This window comes from Anopheles maculipalpis, chromosome 2RL (genome assembly GCF_943734695.1).
Source record: "Anopheles maculipalpis chromosome 2RL, idAnoMacuDA_375_x, whole genome shotgun sequence".
Lineage (NCBI taxonomy): Eukaryota > Metazoa > Arthropoda > Insecta > Diptera > Culicidae > Anopheles > Anopheles maculipalpis.
In genome coordinates this window covers 49,686,767-49,707,866 of record NC_064871.1, presented here as the reverse complement: position 1 = coordinate 49,707,866, position 21,100 = coordinate 49,686,767, and the positions used below count along the sequence as shown (strand labels likewise).

Sequence of the window (21,100 nt, the reverse complement as noted above, 5' to 3'; positions counted from 1 at the left end):
GACGACACGGACATTGTTGGTTTCAAGTTACGCAGCACAAGCTAATAGAATAATCGAACAGGCAATTAAAAATGTCTAGTTTGAGGTCAACGAGGTAAACACTAAAATGATAATGGCACCACCATCGGCAGCGTATATCGATCTACAAAGGGGTGAAGTATTGATAAGTGATCGTACTTTGTAACTCGTCTTAAATTATACAAGATAGGTTGCTGAAATACACACAATGGTGCTGGTCGCCTACCCATCAAGGTAAGTCCAGCTCAGCCTGAGCAAACACTTAAAATACTTGTCGCTGCATACAAATCTAACATTGTATAGAACCTTTATGAACCTTATGAGACATGGGATTGAACAAAATCTGACGGATTTTTCTATGCCACATTTGAAAGGAATTTGTAGGAAAATTCCCACTATATTCCTGCGTGACTGAGGATGGGCCGTGCCATGAAAGTGTCCCGATGACTAGTCTTGTAGAAGAGCCGGGGTATTAGATTTGAAGACAGTGACATTACATCGATACATGAAACAAAAATCTGAAAATGTAATAAAGTGTTCATAAAAAAATAACCAAAAAATTAGTCCGTTGTTCGTGGGTGCTTAAACTCGTTTTTCCGATCTTTGTCCGCTAGTGATTGATTTTCGGCTGACTTGATCGTTCCCTAACTTATCCCGAGGCAGGCTTGTCTTGCCCCGGAATCTCTCTTTTTCTTCTTGGAGCCTCCTAACTGACAAGGCGTTTGGAACCTTTGGAACTCAACCGAAAAATTACACCAAGCTCGAAACAAAAATCAAATAACTCGACAAGAATACACACAAAAACATGTTAAAATAAAACCTCAAAAGCTAATACTGTTTATGCACAAACAAATTTAAAAAAAAGACTAAACTTTACTCAGACGCATCATACATCAAAAATAGCGTCATACATAGGCGCACTGAATGCTAATCTAATACCATGTGTCAATTTTCTGCCTGATGGATGTGGATCCACTATCCTTTCATAAGCATGGGATCAACAATCAGTGGCTATCGGTGAAGGATAGAAAACAATGGGAATTAGCTGAGCTCCCAAGTTTTCTACCATCCCCAATCGACCCCACAAAATCATCTTGCAGTGTGTGTGTGTGCGCGTGTGTGTGGAAAAGGTCACCAGGAGAGAAAAAGGCTCAACATCCGGCCGATACGCAGACAAGAAGGACAATACTGCCAATTGTTGTTGTTTCCACCAGATCTCCGTTACTACCTACCAACACTGTGTTTTGCTGCTTGTGTGCTATGCATTTTTAATACACATCCGGACTCTACCCGCACAACCGAGCAGCAGCGACCGAAAATAAGGTTTGCAAAAAAAAAAAACATGAAAAAGCAAATATCATAGAAGAGAAGAAAACGAAAAACAACACCACCTCAATGCATCCTCTTCTATGCGCCTCTGGATTGTGCCCACCTGCACCTACAACAACCCAAACCGTGTAGGCCTCGGATGCAAATCGATTGTCTGTCCTGGCCTTTGCCAACCTGCAAAAAAAAAAAAGCGCACTGAGCCTTCTCCCAGCAGCACCATTACGATGCAATTCATGCACACATAAAATACACATCCTATGCGCGATGCAGCGGACAAGGATAGTGCCCGGCTGCTCAACAGCATAAACAACATCAACAATGGGAGAGAATAATATCGCTAAACTAACATACCTTTAACCTTGCAAATGCAGGGTATTATTCACACTCGTGGCCTCACAACCCCAGCAACTCTAAGCGTGCCCGGGCCTGGTGGTTATGGTGGCACCAGCGCGAGAATGGGCACAGTAGAATTGGGAAGGGATTGTTGTTTTTTTTGTCCCACCCATTGCTTCCCTCCCCCCCCCCCCCAAAAATAACCCACCCCATTCGCCCTTTGCTGTGGTCGCTTCTGGTGCATCGCGCAAAGAATGCATGCCGTAAATTTGCATCGGATAGTGAAAATTCCACTAGGCACAAAGAAGAAAAAGAAGAAAAAACACACAAACACCACGGTCCCAAAATAAAACAGTGGTAACAAAAACAAAATAGAAAAAAAATTACCTCTCACACATAGGTGGCATAGAATGGGGTGGAAAGGGAGCAGAAGAAGGAACCGTTTCACACAGGGCATTGGCATCGACGGGGATACGCACTACACGTTTCTGTTGTCCCGTTAGCTGGTCGGTGCCGGTTGGTCCTTAAAGGGATGGTGAAAAGAGGACAGACGGGACAGCGCTGAACAGCACGCATGAACAGCAATAGAGAGCAGAGAAAAAAAAAAATCGAAGCATAAAAGTGCATCGAGAGTCGGAAAAATTGCACCGAACCCGGAACAATAGTGAGCACCACCACCACATAATCAAATTATATTTGCAACCCTCTCCCCCCCCAACAACACCTTCACCAGTCCACGGCCACGGCTGCTGTTCTAATGCGCCTGAATAGGAATGCGCTACGCACCATCCGGTGCATCTCTGATTGCATTTGCTTCAAGTTGACTCTTCAAGAGCAGCCAGCGAGGGTCCACACATTCACCTGGATGAGTGGAAAAAATATTTCTAATAACTCGGAGGGGCGGGGAAAAAAAGAACAAATATTTGCACCCGCGACAGTCCGGAGGCGAGCGAGGGTGACACAGTGTGCGCCTGCGGAGCATTGCAGGGTTGAGTTAATTCTAATTTTGCGGGAATCGACGACCAGCGCTAGCGTATATAAATGCAAGTAACGATGCAGGCAGGCAGCAGGAATCGATGCAATCGACAGATAATTCGATTATGAGTACAGATCGCATAATTGGTTCACCAGATGTTAATGATTGACGCTAGTAGTCACCGATACGCACAATTGCTGCTGCTGCTGCTGCTGCTCCACTTTGTAGTTCATTTTAAGAAGCGCATTTGTGCTTTGAGTTGATTTTTCATTTCAAAAATGCATCCTGAGTGGGGGGTTTTTTTTCTGCTTTCATTTATTTTATCCGGAAAAATAGTTAGGATCGAGTAACGCGCACGGTGGTGGTTAAGGGGCGGACAGGAGTTAAGAATATGGCTCGCGGCACCACCGATCGATGCATTGATCTTTTTGTGGTTTTAGCAAAATTACGCGACAGCAACTGTCAGCTTGCAACGGCATATCCAATCGGGTAACGTCAAGTTACCACGGTGCAACTGATGCACCGGAACGCTGATTGCCGCTTATGCACTTATATTGCCACCGTTTCCCTGTGGACTTTCGCGCGTGTTATACGTGAAACGCGTGCTGCATAGTTGTTATTTTGTTCCACCTTTACGTAAGCACACTTGTCAAATGATTAAACAATGTCCATCAAGAACGTACCAGGGGACACTGGGAACACTGTCAGACACAGACTTTCGATTTAGTTTTTTTGTTTTTTGGGAGATATCTTTCTTTTTACAGGTTTTATAATGTCTGTAATTGAATATTAAATTAGGAATTCACATTTTATTAAACTTTAAAGTGGAGCAATTATTCTAGAAATTGTTTTCGGACCTGATTGATTGGGCGCTTTAATCGAGCTTTAATGATATGGCGTCAGTAACCTCTTATTTGGCTCGCTTAATGTCTTAAGCGATGCAGACATACCTCAACTCAACTGGTGCGTTTGTGGGGAAACAAAAACAAACACGAACAGGGTTAACGTTGCATATAAATATTACACTAACCTTTGTCAGGGACAAATTGGAACAGAAGGAATCATGTCGCAGCAGCAGGAAGTCCGCCGAGCCACATGTGCTTCCTTTGCATATGAATAAGTTAGAACAACTTCCCACACTACCGGTACGCAAGATTGACAATCCATCAAATCATAGGCATAAGGAATGTATCCCTCCCAACCCATTGCCGGTTATGTTTTGGGGTACACATTCCTCACACAAACCCCTAAACACATGTTTATTGTGCCCACCACCAACCGATGCGTTGTGGTTGCGTGAAGGGTAAAACATGGTCGATGATAAGCATATATGAACTTCCCGGAGCCCCACGTAGCTTCATTAACGACGCAATTAAGGACCAATTATCGATCTGCAGCAGAAGGAAGGTACCTTAATTTCTTAATATACCTTTGCTGGAAACATCTAGCTGGTGTTGTAGGTAGGTGTCCCAACAGGGTCGTGGTATTTATGCTGGTTGAATAATTTATCTCCTGGCATACGGCAAGACCCGGTAAAGTAATTAGATGGTGAGGTGCTATTCAGCTGTAACGTATGTTCTTATTCCAAGTTGTTGTAAAATAAGACATGATTCTTTCCATTACTGGAGCTACTGGACGTTTGAAAATGAATTCCCACCAATTGGTTTCAAAGAACCTTTTCCCACTTTCCAACTTAGTTTCGCCTCTTACAACACTCACCACATGTGCTCTCGTTGTAAAGAAGCTATAAACGGATAAAGATTTAAACACCTCGCAATGCCAGCCACAGCAAAATGGATTTTCATTAGGAAAAATGGCTTAGAAATCGTGCCCAACGATCGATAACTGTACGAGATTCATGTTTTCCTTCTTTTCTTATGCTCCATTTTAAAGACCACTGCCAGTGCATAAGGCATTAATTAGGTCGATCTCTTTGTGTTGGCAGTTTTGTTTAACCTTAGACCGAAATTAAAGCGATTCGAAAGACGATTTCGTTGGTGTCACCCTTGTCTTGGGTCCGCCACGGACCACATAAAATACTTTGCCAACAAGAACGATAAGATCTTATGGTAAATTGCTTCACCGTGGCAAACGGTCTGGCCGAAAAGATGGTTACGTGTTCGTACCGATGCCCTTTTCTCTATTGTCTTAAAAACTGGGGGCCGTCATCATCATCACGGGGAAGCGAACGCTTCATAGAGATGTTGGTGAATGTTTTGAAAGAAGAACTTTCAGCAACTGCACTGTTATTTTGCATATGTGAGTAGTTTAGAAGAGCTTTGCACGTGAGACGTGGTAAATTTAGATTTGTGCTTGCTAATACCGTCCTGCTGGAGAATGCTATTTTGTTGGGGTAATGTTAAACTTTCGCCAGTGAAGAGTGTGAGTACGTACGCAAGGCAAGTCCTTTTCTTACGCAACATAGAAATGTGGTAGGAAAAGGGAAAAGAAAACGTAACATTCTCCCGGAGCAGGACAACCTGTACGTGTCAAACTTCAGATTTGCTTTGGTTATTTAGAATGTTATCATTTAATAATGCTGTTTGCAGAAAACTATTAGCCCACAGTTACATCTGTGTATGGATGAAGCTGATTAGAAGAGGGAGCGATGCACAACAATAAATAATAAATTGCAAACAGCTCGACTCAACAGCACCGGAGCTGGCAGCTTAACCTGTTGGCGACTGAGCAAGAAGGGATGAGCACAGGCAATTGAGCGTGAAAGGTGCATGGAAGCAAATTGTGACGCTTCGTTAAATTCTTGAGCACTTCCATGGGAACCACTCCCCACCGTATGAAGAAGTTAATCGTAAACACCTTACCTTTTTAATGAAACCATTTCAACACCCGACACTACAAGGGTGTAATAAACCGTGACACAAACGGGGTGAAGCTGGCTGAGTAAATAGTTGCAGTGGGTGATGATGAAGATGATGAAAAGTGTACGCATTATCTGGATCTTGTTTTGTTTTGCCACGTGTGAATGAGAGGATGCGGTACATTCTTTCCCGAAACAACTATCAAACCCGTACGCCGCTGTATGGAAAGCGTAATGGGATCAAGGCTAAAAATACTCCCCTATTCCGGTCCCTGGCTTCTTGCCATGTTTGATTAAGAAGGTGGAAAATACTTCACCTTAGCGGGTCTTATAATTCTTTGACCAATTGAGTAGAAAACACACCCTGGCACAGAGCCTTTGATGAGTTTCGTCGACACCGTGCGGATGCCGGTCGACACCGTGATTGATTCCCGGAGTGCGTGTGTGAAGACGGTTCGGTTCGATAAGCGTGTACCCTTTTGTTCTTGTTACACTTGGCTACCCGTGTTGGTGTTTGGGCCGAGAACAAGAGGTTCCCTGGGGCGTAACGTTTGTGACACAACACCTGCCGACAGACGCGTCCAGGTAAAGCGCCGCACAGGGCTCTGAGTACGAGTCTTGTGTCTCGAGTGCGTGTACGCACACCCTGGACCAGATACACTAAAGGCACGCGGTGTATCCACACACCACTCGGCTGGATTCACACCAGATGAGTCGTTGCTAAACTAATTTGCTAATCGGTCCACCTCTTTTCGTTTAGTCGTACGGTACGCAAGAGGTGCCATGTCCCAGCGCAAAACCCCATCGTAAGATTCCCCACGGGGAAACGCGCTCGATGGCGATGTAAAGACTAGCGAGGGACCGAGAGTCAGAGTGCCCCAGGAGTGCTGACCGGCGAGCCGCACCTAAGACGCATCGTTCCGGTGGCGAATGTCCGGTTCGCGCATCGAAACGAGGCCAAGTCGTTGGGTTGGGTTTTATTTATGGAAATGAGAGCCTCACGTAGATAAGAGTGAAATGCTTCGCGTTCAGCGCGTGTGTAACGCGAAACTTTAAAACCTTTTCTCGGTGGACATGGCCATGGTTTATGCTTCTCAAGGTACACTCACGAAAGTGGTCGAAAGAATGAAGGGGGTGGGTAGGGAGGGGCAAGGAGTTGGCTGATGACGTGTGGTCATTTGTTTAATTTAACATCACAAGCAACGAACGCCGAAGGTGGCCGAGGGCCACTCCCTACATCTAAGATCGTTAGCATGACGAACCGTTTTCGTTAAAAGGCGAATAACATATTGTGGAAAATTAATTTTCCTTAAGAAGCATACACATGGATGAATTAACATGCTGCTTTACTATGATAAATGTGTTTAATTTTTGCTTTGGTGCTCATGGTGAAAACATATGTTTCCTTTGAGATATACTCACGTTCACTTCACGACAAATTGCCAAACATTCGATTGTTGCTCTCTTAGCTTGACAAGTGAATTATTTACAACACTTTCTTCGCTCCACATGGCGTCGGACATTCGACGCCAGGTCCAAGGACGCCGTCACACGAACGCGAGAAAGCAACATCAATAATTTACATGATTGCTCACTCTCACGGTTCGCCACAGTGTTTGTGCTATGCTTCCTTTCCTTTTTTTTTACAAGGATTAGGACTGGTTGATTTGCTTTGGTACCGTGGTGTGTAGAAACGGCTTGGAAGACAAACATTAGCGTAATGCGCTAATTCCGGTACCGAGAGGGTTCGCTGAGGTGTTGAGTGAGGACGTTTCGTTGGGACGACAGTTTCGTTTCCATCCCCGGATTGCGAGTCAAGTCACCTTAAACTACACACACACATACACACGAATACCCAGGAATTATGGACGGTGTAAGAGCGTTCCGTTGCTTGCAACCATTAGGAGAAGAGGGTCACGAACAGACAACGCATTGGGGTTCTAATAACACCTCACCAAATACACACACACACACAAGCATACAACATACCGAAGAAAACATTTTACGGGATGGCCTGCGGTCACATTCGGTGGGGTGACCCGGTGGCTTATCAGTTTCCGGAAATCTGGATGGAAAATTGTTATTAAATTTATCATACACGTATGACGGGCGAGCGCGCGCGATCATGTGTCAGGTTCCGGAAGCGGTAAAGTAAAGTGCGATTTCCCGTATTTCCTTCCTGCACCGCACCGTGTTTTTGCCCCCGTTGTGTAGTCATCCCCGGTCAGGCAAGGTATTACTTCTTCTAACCGCGCCTCAGTGGCATGCAGAACGTCGTCGTTGAAGGTGTCTTTGCACGGAATGTGGTCCGCGTGTGGTGCCGCATGAATTGATGCCTTGCACGGAATACGGTGTCTGGTGAGCGTAATTGTCTTTACGTGATTTATGAATAAATTAGAGGTACCAGCGCACTGGTACCACAGGCCTTAGAAAGCCTTTCGGTCACTTTGACAATTGGGTAGCAAAAAAAAACAACGAACACTGATGTTGATGTACATTAGGCGATAAGCGTGAAACGCAACTGCTGGTCCAAGGTTCAAGAAATTGTCCCGCCGGTAATGACACAATTGGACAGTAGCAGTACAGTATAAAATTGATGATAACGACAGTGAAACAAAAACTTATTACTTATAATACACTGACTTACCTTTAATGTGGATTCTTCCTGCTCCGTACTTCATCATCTAGCATTGTGAGTGGATTGATCCTAGTCAAACACAACACCACCAGTAGGATTTATCTTCTGTTACATCTTCGAAGATATTGCGCTTTCAACTAGAACATATAAAGTTTAGAGAGGGAGAGAGAGAAAAAAACAACACTGCTTTAGCATAATATGATTTGAGATCTTCTAGTTAGGCGAGTGAGATGTAAGCTTTACTGAACAATCTTAAACACCTTGACGGATCTGTGAAAAAGTACCGTTACTTTTGACGACCGACCTGTGCAGCGTTTGATTACTCACACAAAAAGAGAAGATCCCGATCCCTTGGAAGAAAACGCCGAGTATCTAAGCATTTACGCAATATCAAATAAGAAGCGCTGGCTGCACCTTTCTTACACGAACACAGTTAAGTTGTTAAGAAAACGAAAGACACGCGAGGATGTGTGCGTGTAGCGTCTGACCCTCCGGAGTACCGATGATAAGGCAAGTGTTGCCAATTCTTCTAAAGATTGTTTACTTTTAAAAAGCTATAAGATAAATTTGCATGAACTGTACGGTCCTCAGTGTCCTACCGGTAATTCACGCCTTCACGCCTGGGATTTTTTTAAGGAACGGATATGAATACGCCACGGATATGACTAAAGATACAGGGACTCTCAGTGGAAATAGACAAGTGCGAGTCATTTCTAGACAACGCTCAAGATGAACAGGACAGCGGGTAGGTTGAACTGGACAACCGTCACCGTCTCTCGGCAGCGTTCAAGTTGAACTGGACAAATGCTAGGTTGAAGTGGACAATCGTTAAGTAGAACTGGACAGACAGATATTTGGAATGGTTGGTGAAACGGTTTGAAGCGTTTAGGGAACGCTTGGCTTAGCATTTTAAAGTTTAAAAAATAACTGCTGAAATACACATTTTTTTCCTTATTTCCCATTCTGAATAATTTCCAAACGTACGTAGACTTTCACACCAAATATAATTACGATCAGAATGCATGGTTTTCTTTAAAAATGTGAGGTGGAAATAAAATATATGCAGTACCTGTTCTAAATTTTATCTTTTGACAGAAGATGACGGAAGACGTTTCTGTTTATAATCACAGAATCGAGTTCTTGTAGTTGTTGTCATGGATATTTTACATAATCAAAAATATTGAATCAGACGTACTAAAATTCATATAAATTAGCTTGTTATGCAAATAAATTGCAAAAAATGTGTATTTTAACGGTTACTTTTCAAATGTTTGCAAGCCTGTACAAAACGCTTCAAACCGTTTCACCAACCATTTCAAAAATGACTGTCCAGTTCTATTTGACGATTGTCCACTTCAACTTAGCGTTTGTCCAGTTCAAGTTGACTACTGTTGAGAAAGGGCGAAGGTTGTCCAGTTCAACCTACCCGATATCCAGTTCGTCTTGAGCGTTTGTTAGAAATGTCTCACACTTGTTTAGTTCTTCTCAGAAACCCTGTAAAAAGTTTTGAATTTGACATCTCTTACTGATCGTTTAGGTGTTCTAATAGTTGCTTCTCCATATTGGGTAAATAATGCTCAGATATGGTATAGCTTTGTATTAAAAATGTCCATCTTGTCTAAGACAATGATCGCTGTTTGATCCTGCTAATACTGTGATCTCGGGATCCAATCGAAGAAGCGATTTTTGCATTCGAAGCAGTTATAGTTGTTCATTAGTAATAGCCGAACTATTCACAATGTTTCTGCTCAGGAACAAAATGAACAGTATTAATAAATATTCAATTCTCCACCTGGTTTTCACCATTGTTACTCCTTATTACTGCAACCTAAAAACTTCTAGTATGATTGTCAACCTCGTAAGGTTTTGGGCTATGTTTTCGAGAGTTCCTTGACTTAATTTATTAAACTATGACCAGTCCAGCTTATGGAGGGACGATTCTGATCGGATTTCAAACTGATACCTTTGTATTAATCACCGTTGCCGCCACAAGCCCACCGAACCACCGTTGTATAAAAATAATAAATATAAATTATGTGTACACTATAGTAAAAAGTAGGGTATTATGAATGAAAAAAAAAAAAATACAATATGTGTACGCACTATGGGGATTTCGATACAATTTTGTATCTTTAAAAATTCTCACTTTGATCAACCAGATCTACCGCCTGATATCGATAACTTGTCGCATCTATCAAATAACGCATCAGCTCAGCATTATTACATTTCCTTGACCGTTTTGATTCCCAATTCTTTCCCCCTTCAAACGCAATCATAGTTATGAAGGCAATAAAGTTGTGCCACGTTAAACGTCTTGCTGATGGTGAGCTTCGCTCCCAAAAACCCTCCCCTCCCCAATATTGCTTTTACAGTAGAACCGAACGCACTGTGTGCCAAGGGTATTTACAGCCTGAAGGGCTGCAGCGTCCAGGATGCGTCCCATAGTCCCGCTGATGATGAGTGTAATCGAAAACGGACTATTAATTGTGTGATTATTATGCGTCCAGCCAGCGAGCGAGCCATAAATATGTAATCGTTACCGTACCGCGAAGGCTTTGTGCACGAACCTATAACCTACGATTTTTCGGTAGTCCTTGTGGCAAATGAAATGAAAGCAAAACAAAGCGAAGCCCGGCCCTGCTCCCGTGTAATATAGGAGGAGAAATAAAAACACGAGATGAGGTTGCAATTTACCATGGCAATGTAGTCTCAAGTGACCATAAAATGTGGTGGAATTTGAATGTTCTCACCGTGGTTACCGTGAGCATGTGTGGTGTTTACGATTGAAGCATTCGGTTTTGCAAATCGATTTCCAACATCAAACGTGAACTAGCTGGCCGTCGTTTAGTGTAAAACGTTAGCGAGAGGGTGACGGCAAAAGATGGAACCGAACAACAATCTAGGAAATAAACCACCAATACGTTACATGGCTGTGGCCAATAGCTGTGTTTCCAATCGTGGTTGACTTCGTTAAACGAATTTCAAAGAAACACTTATGGTCGAGACATTCACCCAAACAAACAACACCTCTTACGTGAGGATCCATTTTCTGCTTTCGGTAATCTCACCTGACAGAAAGTGACAAAATCGAAGGGTGTTGAAGAAGGAACTTTGTCCAGGTTGTTAATTTTGCCACCAATTAAACCACGTTCCCTGAGTGTGCCGGTGAACGACAAACTGGTCGCAATTAATCATCCAATGGCGTCGATAAAGTTGGTTTCATTATCTTCATAAAAATCTTGTAACCAATTGAGAACAGTTTTTATGTGCCGTGTATCGAAACTCTACACGCATCGTTCACACTCAAGTCAATCAAGTGGATTCCAATAAAGGGAAGAAGACAGCGGATGATCGTAAAAATGAAACTATCAAACCACTCAAACAAATCAATTACACAGTCTTCGCCGTTCCGTGTCTGGTGAGCTGTATCGATGGGAAGACTCAAACAAGTCAGGATAGGAAGGAAACATAGAAGAAAAGTCTATATTTTTTACTATAAAAAGCATCAAACATCGATTAGACTTATCGTCGAACGTAAATGGGTTAAACGCCCACTCGGAAGGGAACGGACGGATGCGCGCCGAGCGGACAAAGAAAATTGGCCCATCTTGCACTTGTAATTTGTTCGCCGCACGGGGACTTTCGTTCTTATCGCTCGCATATTGACACAATCGATCGATTAGGCGACGGCGTGGAAACAACCCATATGTCCACACTCGGGGTGCGGAATGTGTATCGAAAGAAAACTGACGCCGGAAGTGATCTGCGAGCCCCTGTTACCGTCCGTACCGGTCGGAATGGGGTGTCGAGGATTGCGTGGCATACAGACGTTTTATTGCCGCCACGGAAACAGGTAACATCACTGATGCCCGGTGTGTGCACCTCCTTCGTCGATCCATTCCGGGCACATACGAAGCGACCACTATCAGCGATAAGAAATCAAGCTTAATGTTGTTTTTTTCCAGTGCCCTGTCTCACCACCCTCACCACGCTACACGAGGCAGCGATTACCTCGGCCAGGCACGAAAGCAACGCAGGACACAGCGAACGGCAACTGTCATTAGTGGCAGTTTCTTCGTCGCATTTTCCGCCCGAAGCGCGTGCAACGTGTTGCGTTTTTCCTGTACCATAAAAAGATTTTTATCTTATCTCTCCGTGCGGCCATTTCCCATACTTAAGTGATTACACAGTACCGCTGAAGTCACCGGTTGGCGTCAGTGCGGAGCGCTAGCAAAAGGGAACGCTAGGTGTATCAGCGTTGGGTAGCCTTGAGTGCTGGGGCCATGGATTGTGACGACCCACCGGTAGACGGTTTTTGGTAGAATGGAAGGAGGGACATGTGAAACCAGGAGGACATGTGTTCCAGGGCTGCGTCCGTACAACTTTATGCTAAGGGTGAGTTTTGATCGCTACTCCCCATCCCAGGAGAACTGTAACGTGGCTCATCTGTAGAATGTTCGCCTTTGAAACAGTCATATGCAGGTGTGCGCATTTGAAGGCAATTTGCCTTGGGGCGACATATGGATGTGCGAATTTTTGGGGATCGGTGTCGTCTATTAAGTAATATGTAAATAAAGGAAAACAAACTGACAAAGCATGGTTTTGTTGTTTTTTTTTTACATTACGAAAAGTTCGTTTTATGTTCGTGTTATTCGTATTAACAAAATGAAATATTTATTTTCTTTTCTGTGTAATATTGATTTTCTCAGATCAAACCACGGTAGTTTAAAAAATTATTTAAAAAAATTTCAAATTAAAAAAGGTTTTAAGATGAAAAATAAACATAATTAGATCTGTATTGATTCTGATATAATGGCCCGGGTATGTTTCACCGAACATGGAAGAAATAATCCATTCATGGCTCGATGGCACACGGTAGAATTGGGTATCAAACGACGTATGGATCTTCTCGCCATAGGCAAAAGTTACCAGCTATGGGTAAAATCCGGTCATGAGAACCTAGAAATAACGATCTCAGCCAGATCTAACGAGATTTTAGAGACAATGAAGAGTAAGAAATTATTTATTTATGGCATTTTTAGTTTTTGCTGCCGTTAACATGTGGTTTAAACATTATCATGAAATGTAACACTAAATTTAGTACCGAATTTCATTTCTTTGTATTATGATTTATGGCATGTTTTCCCTCAGGGTCGACCCAGTGGCGGATTCTTGCAACGGATGGAGAATAGTGGCGCAGGTCCTAACCCGACAAGACCGGGTATCAAATCCTATCCGGGCTCTATTCTCCCGCCGTAAGAGTTGACTATCCACTTACGTGGTGTCATTATAAAGCAAGCCTTTAGGTCTATGGTTAGACGGTTAGAAATTCAGCAAACGTAGATCAACTCCAACATATAGAATGTTACTTAACTTTATTTTGGAGATAGTTTTGCTTTTCCTTGAAGTTCTGATATTTGGCTTAAAAGCCAATTTAAGTCATGACAATTTAAGAGTAATTCATTTAATGATTCATTGATTTATTTGATCTGTTTAAATGTTTTCTAAACGAATGAATCAGAGGGATCGAACAATTTTTAAGAAACTTCCTACTTCAAGCATGTTAAAGTTTTGTTATTTAAGGACATTAACAATCCCATTTTTGCTCGACCCACCTTGTCAAACGCAGGATTAGGGCTGGGCATTGTAAAGTTGCCAAACATTCCGATACAGAGCCTGCTGAGAGTCTGCGACGAGGTCTACCTGAGAACGATCTTCGTTTTTTGCCGGGCTAACTGATTATTAGTGTGATCCCCTTCCCAACCTCTACTCCCACTGTTTGTATGTCTTATATGTGTTGATCCACGCTGGTATGAATTATGATGGATGAATGGATGTATGAAAGGATGTATGAATGAGTACGGTGCGTGAAGGGTTGGATACCACATGGAAGAAGTTGCCCCGACCGATGCTATGGACGGACACACCACCAACCACAGACAAAAGGAGAAGAAGGACACGAACGAGACCATAAACTCCAAGATCGGACACAACCAGAATCCTTTGAAATGGAAAACGATCAAGATCCCCGCTACCATACACGACTTCACGCATGGATAACTGAACACAGCATCAAAGCGCCCACAATCACCCCCACGGGATAAGGTGCCCGTTCACAACAAGACCATTGCTAAGTTAATTGTAAGTAATACGGGCTGGCCGTATTACAGGTATAAAAAAACGAGTTTTGGAATATACAAACAACAAAAACTACAACAGATACATCATATGAAAGGAATATTTGGATCTATATTCCTTTCATCGAAATTCAGGGTATTGCACAGCTTAAGGAGCTTGTCATTATAACAATTTGTCAGTTGTTCTTCAAGCAAATATGGTCAAAAACTCTTCATCTTCCGCTAGAAGGCGGTTGTGTAGTGATGGTGAGTGTTGGGCAGCGTCCATGTATGAGAATGTGAGTATTGGGACTATGAAATCTACTGATTAGGGCCAACATTGTTATTTTTATTGTTATTTATTTGTCAATCGACGGACAAGTGTGTCTTATTGGTTACAATTTACAATAAAATTCTTTACAAAAACATAAAATAAGACACATATTATTAAACAGGTCTAGACCCATGAGCGGAAATACGGTTGGTGAAGTCTGCTACCGAAAACACCGCGTTGAAAACACGGCACATATGTAAAAATGGGTCAGGAGAAGCGAAACATATGACTGGTTGGCTGTCAGTACCCTTGCGCTTACTTCATTATCTGTGTTGCAGTGGGTAAACCAGCGCGATGATAATTCTTGAGCACACGTTAGCGGTGACTTTTTCTTCTTTGCTTATAGATCTATTAGATCTGCCAACTATCGAGATCTGACTGACCAAATAACTATCCTGCAATAGGTAAATTAAGTATAGCAAACCAGAACAGTTCAAGACTTTTCAAAGCTTCAGGGCGAAAGAGAAAGAATAGTTAAGTAGATTGGTATCTAACATTTTTGATTATTTGTGACTATTATTTATTATTTAATTTTGATTCGATGGACTGCATATACCTCTTTAAAGTGTGGTGGTGAGGAATGTGGTGGGGAAGAATAATTTCGTTCCCGGTCCAATATCTTTCTTTTAACTGACTGTCCAAGCAGTCTGAAGATTCTAGATGAGAATCTTCCTCACTGGAATGTTGGAGACATCGAGGCCTTACCTTTGGTAGGGGGACTCTCGATGTTCATCGGCGGAGCAAGCCGGCCAGGTGACTTTGGATATTGGGAAGGAATATCCCTTACAGGCATGTTGGAGGTTTGAGGCATTACCTTTGGTAGGAGGACACTCAAACCTCTAGAAAGAATAAGACGCAAGGTTTAGCTTGTTGCACCTGTGGTGGGAAGAAGAATAATTGTATTCTCAGTCGCCATGTGGTGGGAAGAAGAGATTCACTGTCGCCATGTGGTGGAGAAGAATAAACTCGGACTTATAATCGCGACGAGAACAGAACAACGTGATTGCTAAATGTGCGGACCAACATCTTTCTTTTCTCTGACTGTCCAGGCAGTCTGAAGATTCTAGATGAGAATCTTCCTTACAGGAAAGTTGGAGACATCGAGGCCTTTCCTTTGGTAGGGGGACTCTCGATGCTCATCAGCGGAGCAAGTCGGCCAGGCGACTTTGGATGTTCAGAAGGAATATCCCTTACAGGCATGTTGGAGGTTGGAGGCCTTACCTTGGGTAGGGGGACACTCATACCTCTAGAAAGAATTGAACGCAAGGTTTAGCTTGTTGTACCTTCTCTCTGCCTGTCTATGTGGTGTCTAAGGCTTCCAAGACCGCTTTATTTATACCCAATCTTACAATAGTTATTGGTCGTTTTTGTAACCAATATTGTTTCTTAGTGGTTGTTCTTATTGCTATTGCATTTATTACAAAAATATTTACGTAGGCATAAAATGTGTCACGGTGCGATTGATTGCTGCACTTGCAAGAAATGTGTCGGATATCATTCGTCGTTGGATCTATATGCTTGCTATGCATGAAGTTACTTGTTTGTGTTTTGTTGTTTTGTGTTGCTGACCACTGTCTAGACTCGCTGGTTGTTTTGAACTAATATCATATTGCATTGCGTCACTCGCTAGCCGGGTGCGCTGGTCAGTGTTTGAATGTTCATGTTAAGGCGTGCGCGTGGTCAAAATAGCTGAATGTACATTTCTCACGTTCTTGGCTAATGCAGGTTATTTGTTAAATTGGTGAATTTCTGCTCACCGTATAATGCTACGTAAGGCTTGTTGCATCCGAAATAATGTATACTCTAGTGAGATGTTTAGCAGATATGCTACACACCTTCTATCTCGAGTGCTATCTCTCCCTCGAAGGCTTCCTAGACCGCTTTATGTATTTATACCCAATTCTTACAAAAGTTTTTGCTCGTGTTTTTGTAAAAAAAAAATTGTTTCTTAGGGGTTTTTCTTTTTGTTATTGAATTTTGTACAAAATTTTTACGTACGCACAAAATGTGTTGCGGTGCGAACGATTGCTGCACTTGCAAGAAATGTGTCGCTATTATTGAACTGATCGGTCGCGGTGCGATATGCTAGAGTAATAACGACCCTCTCTCGCTCTCTTCTTGGCTTACTAGCCTTGTCGATACCACGTAGTTGGATAGTCAGTCCTCACTACGGGGGGACGGTCCGGATTGTAGCCCCGGTTGAAGCCGTTTGAAGACCGGCGCCCGTGTCACCTACACTACCGGACCGCTCCAGATCTAGTTTACATTATTATGCGCAATTGACCAACGGGTTTTGGCTACCAAAAGAGGTACCGCGATTACTGAGGTAGCAAAAAATCACCGCAATCGTTGCCCGAGCCGAAAGCGATCTGGCGGACACGTACCAGTTAATCGAAGATAGTAACGTGGGACAATCGATGCTGCCGTTTAAGAGACCTGCTTTGAAAAACATCCGTGCCTGCTCAAGACCCTCATCAAGGAGAGCAAGCTCAAGCATCAGACACTTAGTCTAATAGTTGAACCGGATCCCCAAGAACGGAACGCAAAACGGGAGATCTTGTGATGTGTAGACTTTAGCCACTCTAGACACCCTGAAGCAGCAGGTTACCACACTATGCTAGCATACGCCAGCATAGACTGAGTAAGGCAGCAGTATAGCATCGTTGTAAACGTTAAATCGCGATATAAAAACCGAGAGGTCTCTGGTCTTTTTTTAAGGGAAGCTGCAGGTTAGGACTGTTGAGAAGAAGAAGAATTCTTAAACATGGTTAGCTTTCAAAGATGTTAGATTTATCAATGAACGACATTGGATTGTCTTATAACAGAATGTTTCTATAAACAACAAACAAAAGTTTCTGGAAAAAAGGATTCCCTACTTTTTATATTTATTCAACGAGACAAGCAACTTCCCTTCTTAAATTGTATTTGTTACGCATTTCCCAGTGGCGAAGTCTCAGGGTTACGAATCGAACTAGAAAAACAAAAATCTTACCAGAATATGCTGTAACCAACAAACAATAAAACATGCTGCATTGCATGGGAATATCCCATTCAATAGAATGACGCGCACTTTTCACTCCCATTCATGCTACCGGTTGGAAACGTGCCGGCCAACTAAACTAAACCGCTGCTCGACCAGGGGAAATATTTCTCCTGCCGAATTAAAAAGTGCTTTATTTCTTATTCCCCTTCCAGAGTTCAAATCTCCAATGAGGGGTAAACAATTTACCATGGCAAGGACGAGGAGAATAGCTCTCCCATATTCGTCTAGTGATGGTACCGAGTGAACATTTTTAGGAAAGGGCACCGTAGTTCGAAAGGAAGCTCGACGTCCTTTAGTGGAGGGGCAACGCAATGGAAATGAACTATCCGGGAAGTCCGGGAAATACATCGCGCCTTGTCACCAGCATTAACGGCATCTATCGAGCGGTAGCGAAGGGTATGCTGTCAGTTTCTTCGCTCCGTGCTGGTGTCATGTCCGCGAGCTTTTTGTCGCTCACGTCGACTCCTAACCCTTGTGGTGATAAGCGATGCAACCAGGTCTGCGGACCAGGCATCACACTAAGAACGTGTGGCCGATAGGTAGGAGCGTCTGTTGTCGACTGATTTTTACTGAAAGAAAACTCGACCGAGGGTCGGTATGTAATCGAGTACGCTGCAGCTTGCTAGACCAAAGGCGATGAGGCGCTTGCGTGCGGTTGTGTATTGGTTGGAGTTGTTCTACTACTTGCAATCGGACTCTTCGGACACGTTCTTGTACAATGCTCGTGCCACTGGTTTTTGCGAGGGAGTGGGATTAATTATGTTCTATAGAAATGAAAACCGTCAGTCTCCAGCTACCGCGCTGAACCTGCCCAGGTTTGCGGGAACACGGCAAAATGGAAACTTCCGTGCAAGGGTCCAAACGACAGAAAATCGGAACGACCGGGAAATCTACCACCGGACGCATTTTCAGCGACTCATCAACGGGATGATAAATTTTGATCCGCGCGTTTTGTACACTCTGGACAGGGCACCATTCAGCTGCACCAGAGCCGTGCGATGCGTTTGATGCATTTCACGTTCGCGTGTGCATTTTTCCATTCGTTTTTTTTTTCGGCTTTGGGTGAATGCATCACACGGTGTAGAAAAAAAAGTCGCTCGGACCTAGGTAGATTGGGGCCTATGGAAGGGAAGTTAAAATGAAAGGATACACAAACACGCACATGTGTATGCATACACACACACACACACACACACAATCGCTGTCGACTTTCCACCGGATGCACTTTCCCACAAATGAACGCGACTGATGCGGGGTATTTGCTGTGTTTCGAAATGCATGTTGGCAAATTTCTATCCTTTCGCAAAATTGCATTGCCAGCAGGTTTGACGCAGCGTGCAGAAGGAGACGCCATCATCGGGCAGTGGCCCCACAGCCCAGAAACCCCCTGCGCATCGGGAAAGGATCATCTGAGAGGGTCCATTTTGTGTTCCCGTTTCCAAGGAACGCTATTCACAGTCAGCAAAACAGTGCTCGTGTGCGTTTTATGTGCGAAGGGATAGGTAAGGCCTAAAAAAAAAAGTTGCGCGATTAGAGAGGAGGACTCCGAAGGTTGGGACCGGCAGACGGGGAACGCTTTCCAGCATCCCCAAATGCAATAGTTAGAATGCATCACTTGTCTCCCTTCGGGCAATCCTTCCTGCTCGTCGACTTTTCCACAGCTGCACAGGCAGCGAAACCCCGGCTTCGGTCGGTTTCGGCATATCCCTGGGACACAGCAACGGCACCGAGAGGGTTTATTTTTTGTTGCTGTTGCTTTGTTTTCACCACGGAATCTGCTGCTCCGGTGGTTCAGCGTGATGCCTTTGGCGTTGCATCAAACTGCAGCATTGCATCGCGGCTATCGGGCCGCTGTGCTCGTTGATGCTCGCGGGGCAACTGACAGCGCGAGCTTTGATAAATGGATGGATGCAATTTATGGAGCGACGGATTCGCCGATGCCTTCGCGCCTTCGTGTATGTGTGTGATGGGTGACGTCGTTGATGTTTTCGAAAATGACATCGATTTGGAACGGGGAGAGCGGGTTCGCCTGAGGTGTGTGTGTGTGTGTGTACGTGGACATTCCCAGGAGGACGATCCGGATGTAGGCCTAAACAGAACGGACAGCAGGTGATTTATTGAAATGTTCACCACGGAAGGACCAGCGATCCCAGCACGGCGTATTGGACTGCAATGGATTCGGGCCAAAATTTTCCAGGCTGCGATACGTAATAATGCCCTGTGTGCTTATGTATCCGAGGGGTTTGTTTTCTTTTCCACCTTAGTTTCCAGATTTATTTTCAAATTTAAGGAAGTGTCTAGCGGAGCGGTGAGCCTTGTAGCAATTGTTTATCAAGGCTGGTCTAATATAAAATCCTTCAAAATAAAAATGGCTTTCCAGCAACGATACAAAGGCAGGAGAAAAAATCGATTCCAGGCTCCCTTGCACTGTGCCATACATGTGTCCTTTGATGTACTTTTCCTCACAGCAAAAGGGTAGATTTAGGACGAAATGACACAACCAAACCCGTTTGCTTTAGCATGGGCAACACAATTTGGCCATCATACAATCGCCTCATTTATCTTATCACCACAACCGAAACTCTGGTTCTACTTCTTGAAGCCTCATTACAGCAAAACTCGGCGCTTCCATCTCCCACCGATATAAGACCGAACAGCGGGTTGTTTCGGCCATTTTGGAAAATTTTTCTTCCGGCGCGATTGACCCTCTTCATCACGGTGTCCCGCTCCCATTGAGCCGACCACCTTCACCAACGCGACACGTGCGTCCCGCATTGCTAAAGGGCTTCCAACACTCGGTTTGCGAAACGAGCCTACCGTTCTCGTACGCATTTGCATTCTTTAGCATCTCGCAAGGGCTGCAAGCAGTCCTATCCTTTCACCAGCCAAAGGACACGTTCCCTTAATTTGAATAAAAATTGAGAAAACTAACAATAATTTCTCCATAAATAAATCCATGTCTTCCATTTTGGCTACCGAATTACTGGAACCGGTTGACCGGAAGCGGGCCAGGAGGGTGGGATGTTGGGTCTTATTTTTTAGTCACGATGCTTTCGCCGAGGAAAAAAAGGACAGAAAAATGGTAATTTCGGATCCGGGGACTTGATTTTCTTCAAAGGACGCAGTAGCGTTGTAGAAAGCTAGGCGTAGAAATCCTCTCGTTACGGTTATTGACTTACGGTGGTTTGGATGATCGGAGTTAGGAGAAGGACAGGAAGTGTTCGTAAACGTCAGGTTATCAGGCGGTCGTCGTTGCTCTTCGCCTCGAAAGTGGGTTCATTTAAAGCGCTGGAACATGCGACCCTCTTGGCAATTGAATGGGAAATATTTTGCATGACCGGAGGGAGTGAGAGAGAGAGAGAAAGAGAGAGAGAGAAAGAGAGAGAGAGAGAGAGAGAGCACACGAGCGTTAACGTGAGATATCCTTAGTTGGAAGAATTATTAATTTCAATCACACTCAACTAACGGCCCTAAACAATTCTGCTCGTCGCTGGC

The 21,100-nt window shown here is 43.8% G+C and overlaps 1 protein-coding gene across 1 annotated transcript in view; it reads right to left on the bottom strand.

The window, feature by feature from the left end:
* The window catches only part of LOC126556637 (homeobox protein prospero), a 97,926-nt gene extending 89,677 nt beyond the window's left edge, over window positions 1-8,249 (bottom strand). Inside the window, exon 1 of the mRNA XM_050212022.1 lies at window positions 8,122-8,249. The gene's annotated coding sequence lies outside the window, so the exon portion shown is untranslated. The remainder of the gene's footprint in view (window positions 1-8,121) is intronic.
* Window positions 8,250-21,100: the final 12,851 nt, after the last annotated feature.